The sequence below is a fragment of the Podarcis filfolensis genome (genome assembly GCF_964270895.1).
Source record: "Podarcis filfolensis genome assembly, chromosome: 10".
In the NCBI taxonomy this organism is placed as follows: domain Eukaryota; kingdom Metazoa; phylum Chordata; class Lepidosauria; order Squamata; family Lacertidae; genus Podarcis; species Podarcis filfolensis.
Genome location: NC_139612.1, coordinates 21,107,392 through 21,122,783, shown reverse-complemented (window position 1 = coordinate 21,122,783; position 15,392 = coordinate 21,107,392).

Sequence of the window (15,392 nt, the reverse complement as noted above, 5' to 3'; positions counted from 1 at the left end):
TGGTTCTGAGTGATGAAGCGAAGCCAGACTCTTCTGAAGTGACTAGGGTTTGTTTGTTCCTACCTTTCTAATTCATCTGAGTCGCCAGTGGAATAGATTGATTGGGGATGCAGCATTTAAATGTGCCATTGGACTTTATATCCTACCATGAAAGGAAGGTAAAAGACTGACTGGCTAATAGATCAGAAGCCGAAGACATGTGCTGGGCTCTGGCAAATAAATGTAGGATAAATAAAGTGTGCATTTGCTGGAGCCACAATGTCTGAGGAATTATGTCACTGGCTAATAATTAAGGGTAATTACTAGCAAACTTTGCCTGGAGTTTTCATATGTATATCCATGTGTGTGCGTGCACACACACTCACATGCCTGAATACACCCCATGCAATAAAAACTCCTGCACATGGGGAAAAGGCACATGGGACTTTCCTTCCTTGGATCTTGTTTTCAATGTGGATGGACATTTTTAGTTTATTATTTTGTAGTATAAAAGGTAAAGGGACCCCTGACCATTAGGTCCAGTTGTGGATGACTCTGGGGTTGCGGCACTCATCTTGCTTTATCGGCCAAGGGAGCCGGCGTACAGCATGACTAAGCCACTTCTGGCAAACCAGAGCAGCACATGGAAACGCCGTTTACCTTCCTGCCAGAACGGTACCTATTTATCTACTTGCACTTTGACGTGCTTTCAAACTGCTAGGTTGGCAGGAGAAGGGACCCTGTCACGGGGATTCGAACCACCGACCTTCTGATCAGCAAGTCCTAGGCTCTGTGGTTTAACCGACAGCGCCACCTGCGTCCCATTTTGTAGTATAGAGAAGCCTTTAATCATTTCAGCCCCATCTGCATTCTGAAGTGGTACAGCCCAGACATAGCTTTACCACTGATGCTCCTCGTGAGATCTAAGCCTTTGGCTGCAATGCTAAACACTGCAAGCTGGGGACAGAGAGATGGCCGTGACAAATTTTACTGCATTAAAACAGAATTGCTTTCAATGACTTAGTAAACACTAAGAGTGAAGAACTCTTTTATTCCCGAATGCTTTCCGCCAGAGAAAGTGAGAGACGATACATTTAACTTGGTGTTGGGCAGGCCCCGAATAAATTAAAGAACAGAATTACTTTATGACTATCATTCCTAAGAGAGAGGCAAGGAAGGATTGCCTGTTGTTTTGAATGAGCTCTGAATGTTGCAATTAGGATTGTCTCAAACACTCATGTGCATTGAATCTTACAAACAGTTCATAACGATTGGAACGAATCCTTGCTAGTAAATGTTTTAACGTTAGTTGTGGACTATAAAGGCAGAGCAGGTATCTGGAAATTGCCCACTTTATCAGACTATAAGGGTAGCTGTGAAGCCTCTGCTACACTCTCAAAACCACCAAGGAGGCTATAAGAAGAAAGTGATGAAGTAAAGATTTTTAATGGGGCTCGGGAGAACTGAAACGGACGTGATATTGAGAGAGCTGGGAGGCAGACTATACTAATCAGTGAGCTGAAAGCTTTAAATACACTAATGGAAGCCAGTGCAAGCATCACTCTTCAGCATCTGACAATCGGCTGGCTGGTCCTTCACCTTTCTTTCATGATAAGGACATAGAGTCCAGTGATTCATTTGTGGAATGCTGTAATTCGAAAAGCAATTGTTCAGAATATTTACAGCCACCCCAGTGACTTGTTTAATGGTTATACCGTCGAAGGAGCATTTGAGGTTATGCCAAATCTGCCCTGCGCTCTTATTAATCAGCGTGGAGCTGGAGTCTGTGCATTGACATAGGATGCATTGAAGACTCAGGAGAGATTGAGTGGGAGAAGTGGGACAGCTGAATAAAGGGTGGCAGGAATGGGAAAAGCCTCTGGCATCACCAACCAGGTGCCCTCTGGATGTTTTGGACTGGCTGATAGGCATTGTAGTCCAAAACACTAGGAGAGTCCCAAGTTGCTGGAGTACATCCTTTGTTTCTCCTCCTCGCACTGCACTAGTCCCTATGGAGGGGGTAGAAATCTAATGTTTGTATTTTCATAAGGATACCGAAATCACACTTCTCAAACTAACACACAAACCGAAACACAGCTATCCTTTGAAATCCACATTTCTCTGAGCTTTGAGAAGCACTGTGCACAAAACTGCATCTATTAGGGAAGTCTGTGCATACGATTCATGAAAACAACACCCACGGGGAAATTGCTTGCAAAAATGCCAGGGACAGACAAAACTGTATACAAAAATGAAAAAACTTGCACAGAAATGCTGAGCCACTTTCATATGGATTTTTAAAATAAAACATATATATATATATATATATGGCAAATTGCAATGGAAATATGGAGAACTGAGTTTAAGGTGGAAAAATCAGAGCAGCTAGAACTGAAAGATTCATCCGTCCCTATTAATCCCATACACTGTCACAGAATTCCTTTGCAGCCAAAATGCTATTGAATATAGTAGTTCACTCTTAGCCCCATCCCCACCCCTTTGACACTTCTCCTGCCCAAGAATTAGCACTAAAACTGCCCACCTGTGGCCATGGGAGGGAGGCATGCCTAGGAAGTTGGGAGAAGCTGATGGAGTGGGGAGCACCTTCGTTGTGCAATAATATGCAGCCGATGCAGACTAGTCCATTGCGGTGAACAGCGTGCTGCCCCACTGACACCAGCCTTCCCTCAGCCATCCCCCACGTGCCGGTCTTCTTTCCTACATCCACTGTCTGTCAACTTCCTCCTCCTTAGTCTCACTGTTACAGGGGAAAGGGTGGAGATAAAACGAGAATTAGCTGGCTCTGTCTCCAGCTGCTGTCTTTGTCTTCTGCCACCAGCCATCACTGGCACAACATGAAGCATGCACAACAATGCAATACAAGCAGCTCAGTCTGTGTGAGACAGTATCTTGTGTGTCGCTACCCCAAAGGCCTGGAACCATATCCCCTCTCGGTGTGAAAATCCCTAATATATGTGAACATCCCTGATATATGTTCCTAGTAATCAATTGCCCTTAATTATTAACCAGCCACAGGATTCCTCAGCCATTTGTGGAACTCCAGCAAACAGGCACTTTTTATTTTATCACATGCATGTTATTTATTTTCATTCCACCCTGCGCCCAAGAAACTTAGAATGGGTTTCTGTCCATTTGATCTTTGCACAATTGTGAGACGTCCGCTCACCTTTTTCAGTGGGTGGTGTTGTGGCCGGGCCTTTTCAGTGACGCAGCATGGGAGTGGGGAGCTGCTACCCCCCTCATGCCATCCCAGCCACATCGCCGGTGCTGGGCAGGACCCTGCCCAGTGTAGCCCCGCTGGCCAATCACCACTGGGCCTGACATCACACCATGAGTTTTACACTGGAGCTGGGGTTCAAACAGTCTTTCTGATCCAAATGTTTGTTTCATAAAATTTATACATCTCTTGGTTGTAAAACAAACAACCTCAAAGCAGTTTACGAAAGGATAAGACAGGAAAATCCAGGGAAAAAAATTACGGGCATACTTTAAAACATACAATAGTTAAAATGCTAAAACCGATTAAAATTACCTCAATTTTCTAAGCTGAGTACTATTCAGTACAGAACAGTGTCATTTCACGAGGCTTCTTCATATGCTACTGAAATTGTCCTGGATACCCACATTTACTATCCTACCCAAGTCTTCCACACAGAAAATAGTTACTGATGGATTATATGAAACAAAGTCTATAGCTGTGAATAAAAACAATGGAGGCCTTCTTATATGAACTGGTGCCTTTAGCTGAGGCACTTCCCTGAAGGGGTAAGCACAGGGTGTGAAGCACTTACAAGTTCACCCACATTCTATTATGTTAAATTGGGCAATTTGCTTTCAACCAAGTTATTTAATTAAACTCCAGGTAAATTAAACCTTAAGCAAAACAACAACAACAATAAATGACTTTGCCTTCCAATTGCTAAATTGGTTCACGAGCAAAACTCACAGGAGGCGAGTTTGAGCCGAGCTGGCAACCTGCATATAAGTCACAGGAAGCGCTGAAAGATGATTTAGGAAGTGAAGCTGCAAAGATTTTGTAGACAAGCACATGGTAGTCATTATGGACTCATCAATACCTCACCTACAGCCCAGGCCATTAATCTGCTTTATTGAGAGAGTGAGGGAGTGCATGGCCAGGAAAGCAGGATTTTCACCTACCCTTTTAAAAACTTCCACTTGAATAACTAAGAAAACAGAAGCAAAGGACCCTGATTTAGCTAACTTGGGTGCCATGCCCGGCAGTTGCAAAGTCCCACTTCTGATGCTTCCCTCTGTCTGATGCTTCTACCCAGGGAGAAACAAATATGTCAATTTTGGTTTCTTTAAGTTTCTTTTTGCAAGATCAGGTGTCGGGTTCCCCTTACCCCAACCCATGCAAATATGAGACCAATGAGGCTGGGGTTTTTGGGTCAAAACAGGCTGCAACTTTACTGAACACAGATGAAAGAGGTTTGGCTTGGGCATGGGGCAATCAAAATACTTCCGGCCCACCTGCCGGAAGTGACATGTGGTCAATCCAGATTCCTTAGACTTACATCAAATAGGGTGACCCCTGCAAGGACTGTCGTCTGGGGGTGTGTCTTCGGTCCTGGCCCCACCTGGGCACGCAGACATGGCCACTCCCCCCAGATTCCTTTAATGTAGCCTTTCTCAACCTGTGGGTCCCCAGATGTTGTTGAACTACAACTCCCATCACCCCTAGCTAGCAAGGCCAGAGCTCAGGGTTGATGGCAGTTGTAGTCCAACAACATCTGGGGACCCACAAGTTGAGAACCACTGCTTTAATGGGTTACCTCAGGGGCAGGCAAAGACTACAACCTCCCCTCCATCCAAAACAAAGGATTGCCCCAACGCCCAACCAGTTGTGACAATTGTTATGAGGTAGGCAAAACCACCGGGTAAGAGTCATTTATCCCAGTGGGCAAATTCCTACCCAGCCCCTTGAAAGATGACAACCACTGTAGCCACAGCAAAGTCATTGACCATCAGCTTAAACCGAGGGTGAGTGGGTGGGCAGGGAAACCTGGTGCAGCAACAAACAGGCTGAGCCCCAGGTGCTGGCTGATTAAATGGGCAAGGGGTGGTTCCGACGGAAGCCTACCTACTCCATCGGCTCCACCCCCTGGCACAGTCCAAGTCCCCATGCTGCATCCCCATTAGCCAAAGCTGGGTGCAGGCTAGGATCTAGTTCCTGATAGGTGGCAGGGGCTTAAGCCCCCGCTGCCTATCAGAAGGGGCACCGCTGTTCCAGCTCCCTTGTTGGGGCCCCAGTGAAGTCTCGGCCGTCCTGCAACACTGCTGAACCAAGAGAGAGGAGAAGGCTTCTTCCAATCTTAAATTCAGTTCACTATGTTTCTACAGAAGTCTACACACACACAGCAGTCTACACACACACACACGCACAGCAGCAGCATTTCTCTCTTTTAATTTTGTTTTGTCATCAACTGTGTACAAGTAACAAGTGTTGCATGGAATAAGTAAGCATAACATTAAAAAAAAACCCACCACTCAAATGGAACATGCTGAAGTCTCATATCCTTAACATTCACACTCCTGAGGAATAAACTGAATCCAGAACAATACACGAATTAAGTACTTAACCTGAGGTACCACTGTACTCATATTTCCTGCTTTCTTGCAGGTAAGTGTTCATTGCTGTTTTATGAACACTTTTTGCCAAATACTATGGTTTGGTGGTTGTTACTTGCACTCATTATGTGTGCTTCTCTCTAATTTGGTACACATTTGGAGGTGAGGGTTGCCTAACCACATCACATAAGTGCAACATTTTTTGGTGGTGGTGGGGACGACCCAAACAGCAGCATTTTGGTTCAGAAAGTGCAAACTGGGTAGCTTTGCACTGAAATGTGAACTGAATTGCACCCCTTTGCTTCCTCCCACCACGCTTGACAGAAATCTCTGGCCACCAGATGTTTCAGGGCCGAAACATTGCTAAACAGAGCCAAAAACCAGCATATTTTGACCTGCTAGATCTTCCTTCTTCTTCCTAATTTTGTCTTCCAAACAGTGGCGATAGGAAAGTAACATTTTTACCTAACTGCACTCCTGCTTCCAGGTCACGGCATCCAAAAAGACCCCATTTGACAGATACTTGCAGTATCGTTCACCCTAAAATACTTTACAGAGGTTGTATATTCAGAAGGATTTGAAACACGGTAGCTTCCAAGTAGTGATGTTCAGTATGCTGCCACTGGTGTTTTGTGTTTGTGTGTCTTTGCTGTCTCTGCACTACCACATTCGTTTCTTTGGAACTTATCTCATAGTTACCCGAGTTGAAAAGGTTACAGCCTAATAAAGCCATGTGGCAGCTCTCCAGAGGCAATGAATTTTTAATATGAGTATTGTTAAAACCTGCTTGTCCTGTCTAGACTGTAGAAATGTGAGAGTAAACACAGAGGAGCGCTCTTTCACCTAAATGTATTGTGATGGAAGGGAATGGCTACTCATACCAAGCACAATTTCTTCCATCACAGAGACAAGCATTCAAACCCAGGCAAGCAGCAGACTTACAGAATGATAACAGAAAACAAATAGGAAAAGAAACCTCTCTCTCTCTCTCTCTCTCTCTCTCTCTCTCTCTCTCTGACAATAGTACCCACAGAATTTTGCAAACCTGCCTGGCGTTACTTCTGCCTGCCACTGTTGAATTATAATATAATGCAATCACGATGTTGCTCTACATATTACGACTCTTTAACGCATCAAGCAAAATTGGAGTCACAAACCACGGCTGGGCATGGTGCAATCTTTTTAAGCCAATGGGCAATTGCTCGTGTCTTCTGTGTCTTTTTATTTGTTTAAAGCATTTCTACCCTGCTCTTCAGCCAGGAACGCTTCCAAAGCATCATACAGATCAATATAAAACAAGACCATCCCTGGCTTACAACCTAAAGGCATAACTAACACAAAGAGGTATGGGTGGGGCGGAGGTAAAGGTAAAGGTAAAGGACCATTAGGTCCAGTCATGGATGACTCTAGGGTTGCCATGCTTATCTCGCTTTACTGGCCAAGGGAGCTGGTGTACAGCTTCTGGGTCATGTGACCAGCATGACTAAGCTGCTTCTGACAAACCAGAGCAGCGCACGGAAACGCCATTTACCTTCCCGCCGGAGCGGTACCTATTTATCTACTTGCACTTTGATGTTCTTTCGAACTGCTAGGTTGGCAGGAGCTGGGACCAAGCAACGGGAGCTCACCCTGTCACAGGGATTGAAACCGCCGACCTTCCGATCGACAAGCCCTAAGCTCAGTGGTTTAGACCACAGCGCCAGGTAGGAGGGGGGAAATGGAACCCCAGTTCTTAAAATTTTAAAATTCTATTTTTAAAAAATTCATTCACATTTTTTTAATGTTATTTTCACTAACACATGCAATTTTTTACACGTTACATGACTGGAGAACTGTGTTGCAAATCTGGAGAACTTTAAATTTCAATTGATGGCTGTGTTTCAGTTCACGTATTGTTTCCAAAAGTGCAGATTCGGTAGATTTGCCTTTGGATGTGAATTGTATTTAATTGCTTCCACATACCTGCTAAATCCACCCTGAACGGAACTTACCCATCACGAGTCCTGAGTCTGCATCCTAATACAAATTCTTCAGGCAAGCTGAATTCTCCTTTTGACTCAACGCTACCTATGCTTTGTTTCATACCTCCTAGACACATCCTGACCGTTTAATTGAAATTGTCAGAGAGCACGTTATGCTGCTTCATATAAGCATTAAAAATGTCAAAAAATATATGAGCTGGTGATTTAGACCTCTATTGCTGGAGTCAACCTTGCGGTTAATGATATAAACACATATTATTTTCTTTGTCGTGCTCGCAGCTCGCCCCACCTCCTCCAGAGTCGCCGAGGCGTAGCGCATCGCCGTCACCTGAAACAGCCACCAGGCAAAGAAATACGGCTCTGGCAGCCATGCCCCTTTGAACGCCTTTCCAGTTCTTGAAACGTTTGTGTAATTCACTTGGGCCTCGGCGTTCAGGCTCTGGCTCTGATGCCTGACTCTGTAATGAGACCTGTGGCATGAATGAATGCAGGGAAAAATTAAGCTGAAAAGAAAGTATATCACACATCTGTGCCACTTCTCCAAAACCTTGTCGCTGGGAAAGCTCCAAGCGCCTGCATGAAAATGCAGGGAGCCGGCCAACGGCACTCTAAAAGCATTGTCTGTATGCCAAGAGCATGGCTAAACTTTACCACTTTGATGCCAAGGCAGTTTCCATTCGTTGGCTGCTAGCTAAGAGCTAGCGAACAGAGAGCGGAGAGCTGATGGGCCTCCTCCCATTCAATGGCATTTGTCAGGGCTGTCATTCAACAGTTTACACGATTTAATATTCCCTGCGTGGATTCAGCCAAACGGATTACTTAAGCTAGCCAAAGAGAAACACCTGGTGTAATAGGATGTCTATGGCTACTTCCTACACATGAGATAAAACACACACATGCACACACTGACTACCCTGATTAACAACAAAACAGATCTGCTTGGCAGCAGCTTCTGTTTATATTATTGGGGTTCGCATACTTGCTATTGCAGTCTGTATCTGGGTCCCTCCCATCCCACTGGGAGCTGCCAATAATATAACAGTGACCATATGTTGCTCTCACTGGCGTACTTTAGTTTATTTACTATGTTCATATATGTCCAATAACTTACATTCTCTGGGGCACAGAAAAATACAGTTCGAAAGCCATATTTTTAATTTTTTTAAAAAAGAACAAGCAAGCAAGCAGAGATGATAATAAAAATAGAAAATACAAAACCATGAATGGCAAATTATAAAAGAACTTAAGAATTAAAAATGTCTGGGAAAGTAACCTGGCAAGAAAAGGGCCCTAACTTAGACACCAAGCAAGCCTCTCTAGGGTGAGCATTGCACAACCAGAGCACTGGAATGCAATATGGTCTGATTAGCCGATAAATTCAATCTTGGCCATACCAAAGAAACCACACTTAACCATAGGTGGTACAGGACCCCAGTGCAAATGTCACAAATAACATCTAACATGCCTCCCATGGCAGGGCTTTGGTGCTTGGGGAACATACTTCCAACTGTGTTGGGAGTACCCACAGGTCCATACATTTTAGTTCCTGGTTTTCAAAGAAATGGCTGCAATTATTAAGAAGTGGATTCAGTTATCCTTCTCCTATTTAATTTGGACATAATGATAAGATGGTTATATTAAAAGATCTAGAAATCTTTCTATTGGTTGCTGCATGTTTGAATGGAAAACATTACAAGAATTGAATTTATGCTTTGATACAAGAACATTGTTACACTCCATGCTTGAAGATGGCAACACCAGATAATTGTCTGGAGGAATTTTATTTCGTATACAAATAAACACCACTTGCAACAGCACTTTATTTTGGCTTCCTGTGAGATCTGGAATTCTTGCGTTAACTTTTCTTTTGCCACAGAACACAATATGCGATTTGTGTCATCCATCATCCCTATGTTTGCTTGTTTTTGTTTTGTTCTACCTCTCTGTTTGTTTCATATCAAAACCAACAAGAAAATAAAAGGAACGCAACGGAACAGAAAAGCTTGACACCATTCACGTCATTACCATGCCACTATCCAGAATATGCAGTGTATATCCTGCTTTTTAAAATTATGATGGATTTTGTCACCATGACCAGAAAATGTTTCTGGGATCTGTAACTCTAATTAGAAATGGCACGGTAGTTTCATTTTAATTACTTGAGCCTAAGGAGAGCTGAAACTTTTTGCAGTGATCTGTGAATCTTTTGATGCCAGAGGGAAACCACTTTTGTCCTTCCTTCCTTCTCATTCTGAAACTTAATTCACATTTGAACACCCCACATAGACACACTTTTACTGTCAACAGTAGCTTGCTTTCTTACTTTAGATTCAATTTAAAGGTAAAGGTAAAGGGACCCTGACCGTTAGGTCCAGTCGCGGACGACTCTGGGGTTGCGGTGCTCATCTCACTTTATTGGCCGAGGGAGCCGGCGTACAGCTTCTGGGACAGCATGACTAAGCTGCTTCTGGCGAACCAGAGCAGCACACGGAAACACCGTTTACCTTCCCACCAGAGTGGTACCTATTTATCTGCCTGCACTTCTTGCTTTTGAACTGCTAGGTTGGCAGGAGGTGGGACAGAGCAACAGGAGCTCACTCCATCGTGGGGATTCGAACCGCCGACCTTTCTGATCGGCAAGCCCTAGGCTCTGTGGTTTGCACCAAAGCGCCACCCGCATCCATTTACTTTTAGATTCCATTTACTTGCTTTCAAAACAAAACAAAACAAGCACAATTTTGCTCATTACAGAAGTGATAGGGAAGCTGTTGCTCTTCCAGATGTTTGACTCTAAGGCTTCATGCACACATTTCAAGGACATCGCTTGTGAGTCGAGGACCCGCTATCCGCTTGACGAAAATCCGGAGCAAAGCGAATATGCAGCGCTGCTGCAGCTGCTTAGGTGTAGCTAAACCCCGCCCCCAGGTCAGGCCGATTGGCTGGTGGCAGGGGCGCGACATGGCAGCCGGAATGACTGGTGCAGGGGGCTGGGAACACCCCCCTGCCGACACGGGAACCGGTTCCCGCTCACAACCCCTCCCCTCTGGGAGGAGGAGAGGTCTTCTCCTAAAGAATACTGTAGTTTACCCTCATAGAGCTGCAAATCCCAGCACTCTTAACAAATTCCTGTTCCCAGGATGCTTGGGGGCAGGGGCGGGGAGGGAGAAGCCATGTGCTTTAAATGTATGGTATGTATGGTCCTACATCCCACCAGCCACAATCAGTAACATCTGGAGATCTACACGTTCACATCCCTGCATTAGAGCTTAGCAGCAATAGGCATAACACAGCCAGAAGATTAATTGACAACCTACAAGTATCATAGGAACCTTATGTCAAACCCTCCAGGGGTTCAGGCAGGGGTCTCTCCTAGCCATACCTGGGACCTACTGTATTCAAAGCTGATGCTCTCCCACTGAGGTACTGCCTTTCCCTTGTTTGATTTGTTGATATGGCTGTGCAAAATCAACAACATTCTGAGAAACTTGGGATCAGTAGACCACGTGTCTAACTTAGCACAAATCATCAGGCACCAAATGTTTGGAAGAACCTGTTATCCCTGAAAACAACATTAGGGGAAAAATGGCTATAGAAAATCTAAGCTTTTCAAGGAGCGTGGGATTTCATACAATGCCTTTCACTTTAGATTTTTTTTTTTTTTTAAAAAAAAGAAAATCTATCACTTTGGAAGGAAGAGTGAGGTTGCCGTTCAGTCAGTCAACCAACCAACCAACCTAAAGGATAGATAGATACATGCTTACTGGCATTTTTGCCTTGCCAGAACCTGCTTCGAACTCCTTCTGCCTATTAGGCCAGAACAAGTGAGCAAATGGCATGGAACAGAAAGTGTGGGCTGAAAATGGGCCTGTGGGGATTTCTAGCCATTACTACTTGGAAGTAAGTGCTAGTGAATTCAATGGGGCTCGCTTCCAGGTAAGCGAGGTTAGGATCATAGCCCAAGTCAAAGAACAGAACATCAAGAAAACCAAGAGACAAGGTTTTGGCTGCATTTTTGTGCCTTCTGTAAAGAAATCAACCATTCAGCAGGGCATACAAGAAAACCTCAACTAACACTGTTGAACGAAACTGAAACAATCTATGTATCAATCATCTACAGGCTGGGTGTGGTGCAGAGGAGAACCAATCTCATTTTATGGTCATGGACACCCAACAAGCCAGACAACAGTCCTTAATGAGAGCTGTTTTGTTTCTCTATGTTCAAGGAACAGTCACAGTTTCTTCTTCTCAGGCCTGAAGTTAAACAACACCCAGTTGTGGGTACTGGGCAGTTATCCTCTAACATGTTATTTTCTTACTTTTACGACATGCAGCCACATAATGTCTTATTTCTACAACAGTCTATTTTCTTATATTTACTGATAAAGCATCCTGCATCAGAGAATTCGGTGGGGAGCATCCTTCTTAACACTATTGTCTTTTGTGGTACTTCTTCAAAAAACTGCCTTTCAGCTGCTTTACCCAGCTGCCAGGAAGAAAAGCATGTAGCCAAACAGAAACCTGCCCCTGTATGTATGATGTAGAATCAACCTCTCTCCTTTGTCCTGTAATTCTGTAGACACCTAAATCTTTTCTCCTGGGTGTGGGAGGGCAGCTCAGAAATAAACTTTTGAGCAGGGAGACGGAAGTTGGGTGGGAAACTGCAATCTCCCCCTGAAAATTTCAGCTCCTTGGTTGTTTGGGGTTATAAAAAAACTGGGGAACGCTTCACTTGATTGACTGATCATCATTCAAGGCCAAAGTCATTTTGAAGAAGCAGTCAGAATACAAGCATATAGAGCTTAAAGAGAAGTACTTTTTATATATAAAGAATATTATCATCTTAGCATTACTTGAAACATCAGCCTGTGCTTGTTCACCACTGAATGGATGTTGTCATCTCAAACTTGTGACATTTCACCTTCCCATTTGTGTAATTCTGTGGTAACATGCCACTGCTTTTGAAGAAATATCAGAATCTTGCCTGAAATACTTGGGTTATGTTCTTATAGTGGTTTTTTTAAAAAGCCACTTAGAAATTTACACCCATCACCCTTTGTGGTTGAGAAGGCAATGCATTATATCCAGAACTGAATCAAATCAAATGAAGGAGGGTACTGCTGTGCAAAATTTTACAATGGATTTTGTTCAGATGACAATGTGAGTGACATGTAAATGGAAGATGGAAATGCACCATAGGGTGTGCTCTGCAACAGGTGCAGGAGACAAATGTTCCTTTTTGTCAGCCCTTGGGGCACCCTCTAGGCCAAAAGCTTCCCTCCCTTGACCCACTTCATTCTCTTCTCAAGTGCATCGTACAAAGCACGACACCAGAGTTCATCATACAAAAGATGTGAATGGTGTATACAGTGGTACCTCGGGTTAAGTACTTAATTAGTTCCAGAGGTCTGTTCTTAACCTGAAACTGTTCTTAACCTGAAACACCACTTTAGCTAATGGGGCCTCCTGCTGCCACCGCACCGCCGGAGCACGATTTCTATTCTCATCCTGAAGCAAAGTTCTTAACCCGAGGTACTATTTCTGGGTTAGCGGAGTCTGTAACCTGAAGCGTATGTAACCCGAGGTACCACTGTATGTGTATTGTTTGGCCACTTGCCCCACAAATGACGTGGAACATGCTCCTTTTCTGATCACTGCAAGCATGGATTTTAAATAAGACAAAGTCTAAAATGGAATTAAATGTATCATATGGATTAAATTTAGGTCGCTGTCCTAAACACACTTGCCAAGGAACTCAGATTTACTTACAAAGTAGACAGATTTTGCTGCATGACAGAGTGAGTTCACCAGAATTTAAGCATTCCTAACAGGGGCTACATTGCAGCCGTCATCATATATTTTTCTCCGACGTCGGCAACAAAATTAAGCTGTCAATAAAAATCTATTCAACAAATACTAAATAACTGAATTATTCACGCTGCTCTTTGTTCTCATGTTTCATTGCAACATGACTCCGCTGTAGGGCGAATGATGAGAGCGTATCCACTGGCAATTATTGATGCCCACGAAGGCAATATGGTTCTATAGGAGACTAAAGTTTAGATCTGTGTCTCAAAGCATTGTGACTCTGTTTGGAAGTGTCGGGGAAAGTCAATATCTGCCTGCCTCAATGATATTCCTCACTTTTAACAAAGACACCCAGCCCCGACAATAAAACAGACCATAAGAGATCCAATGAGTTGTCACTACAACTACTAATTATGCTTTGGGTCATGAACTTGAGGAAAAGCAGCAAGAGCTGAAACTAAATGGAGGTTAAGGGAATGCATTCAGGAGACAATTAACAGCTTGATTATGAAGCCACAGTTGGGAAGACAAAGGCCCAGCTCCAGAAGCTGCTGTTTAGAGGCATCAAGGCTGGCATGCGACCAAAAGACATTGCCCCACACAGAGTGGCACTCATTCAAGGCCCACAATCTTCTCCTTTAGAATCCTGTGCATCTACTGAGGTCAGTTGGAGGGGCTCTTGTTTTGCATGTTTTATCACTAGCTGAAGCACAGTTGAAGGTGCAGGAAACACCTTCCTCTGTTATGGCACCCAAAATGTAGAGCTCTTAGCCCTGGAAACCCATCTTGCCCCCTCTTCCCTGTCATCCATGTCCCTGCCATCATAATATGCTTCTGTTTCAAGAGTCATCAGCCTGAAACAACACTGCTGCTGTTTCCCCTATTCTTGTTGCTTTGAAAACAAAGCGTGTTCTCCCTAAAATGAGAGCACGGGTTGCGGTGGGGCCTGCCAGGCCAACCCTCTGTTGCCAGGCAGGTTAATGGTTATTGCCTGAAGCAACAATTGGCTGACCGGGTTGCTGGGGCAAATTGCATGTTGCAAATTGGGTGGGTGGGACTAAAGGCTTTAAATATTGGGGGCACTCTGCTTTTGCTTTCTCTTTCGCAGAGTGCATCAGATCGCCCGCCCGCCCTGTGTTCCAGTTGACCTTGCTATGCCTGTCATGGGGTCGTCTGCCATTGGGGCAGGGGCCTAGTAGGAATTTTGTCTATTTGGCTGATTGGCTGGTGCCATTTGGTTTTTGCCTACTACTTAGCAATTCGTCACAACTTGTAAGGTTGTGGTTAGGCATTGGTTATAAAAATTGGTGGAGGAGGGGTCAGGATAGGCTGTGCCTGCCCCTCCAATGGTGGTGGAAGGGAATTCTGTTAAAGGAATCCTGGGGCTTGCCACGATTTTGTCCAATCCCTGAAATGGGACCAGGGCCGGCAAGCCTTGGGGAGCTGGTTGGGTGAGCGGTGAGGGACTGTCGCTCAGCTCAACTGATCCCCAACATTGTTTTCCCTTCACTGGCTTCTGAGGGAGTTCGGAAAGTCAGTTTTGTCCCAGGCGGGGGGACAGATAGTCATAACCAATGCCTAAGCAACCACTCACAGATTATGTATTTTAATAAAGTTGTGGCCAAAATAGTGCCAAAAACCTTAAACTAAAATTACTTGTGATTTGTGAATTATTTGAGGGGTGGCTTGGGGACCTCCACACGCAATTATATTTTTATTGTGAACTGTTTTCTACTGTGATCTTGCAACCCTAAGGAGGCAACATTTGATGCATGTTACAAAAAAAAAGAAAAAGAATGTCACCATAATTTAATCAGAGATGGCACTGTATGTCAATAATAATAATAATAAAGAATGAAAGGACACTCATCCATCACGACTGTTTGAGAACATTAAGATGATATGTTGTTGACAACACATGGCTGGTTGGGTACAGGTATAAACTGACATGCTTCTTTTTTCTATTGACCCCTTTAAATATATTAGTGAGCTGGTGGTCAGGGTTGCTGTGGTTTA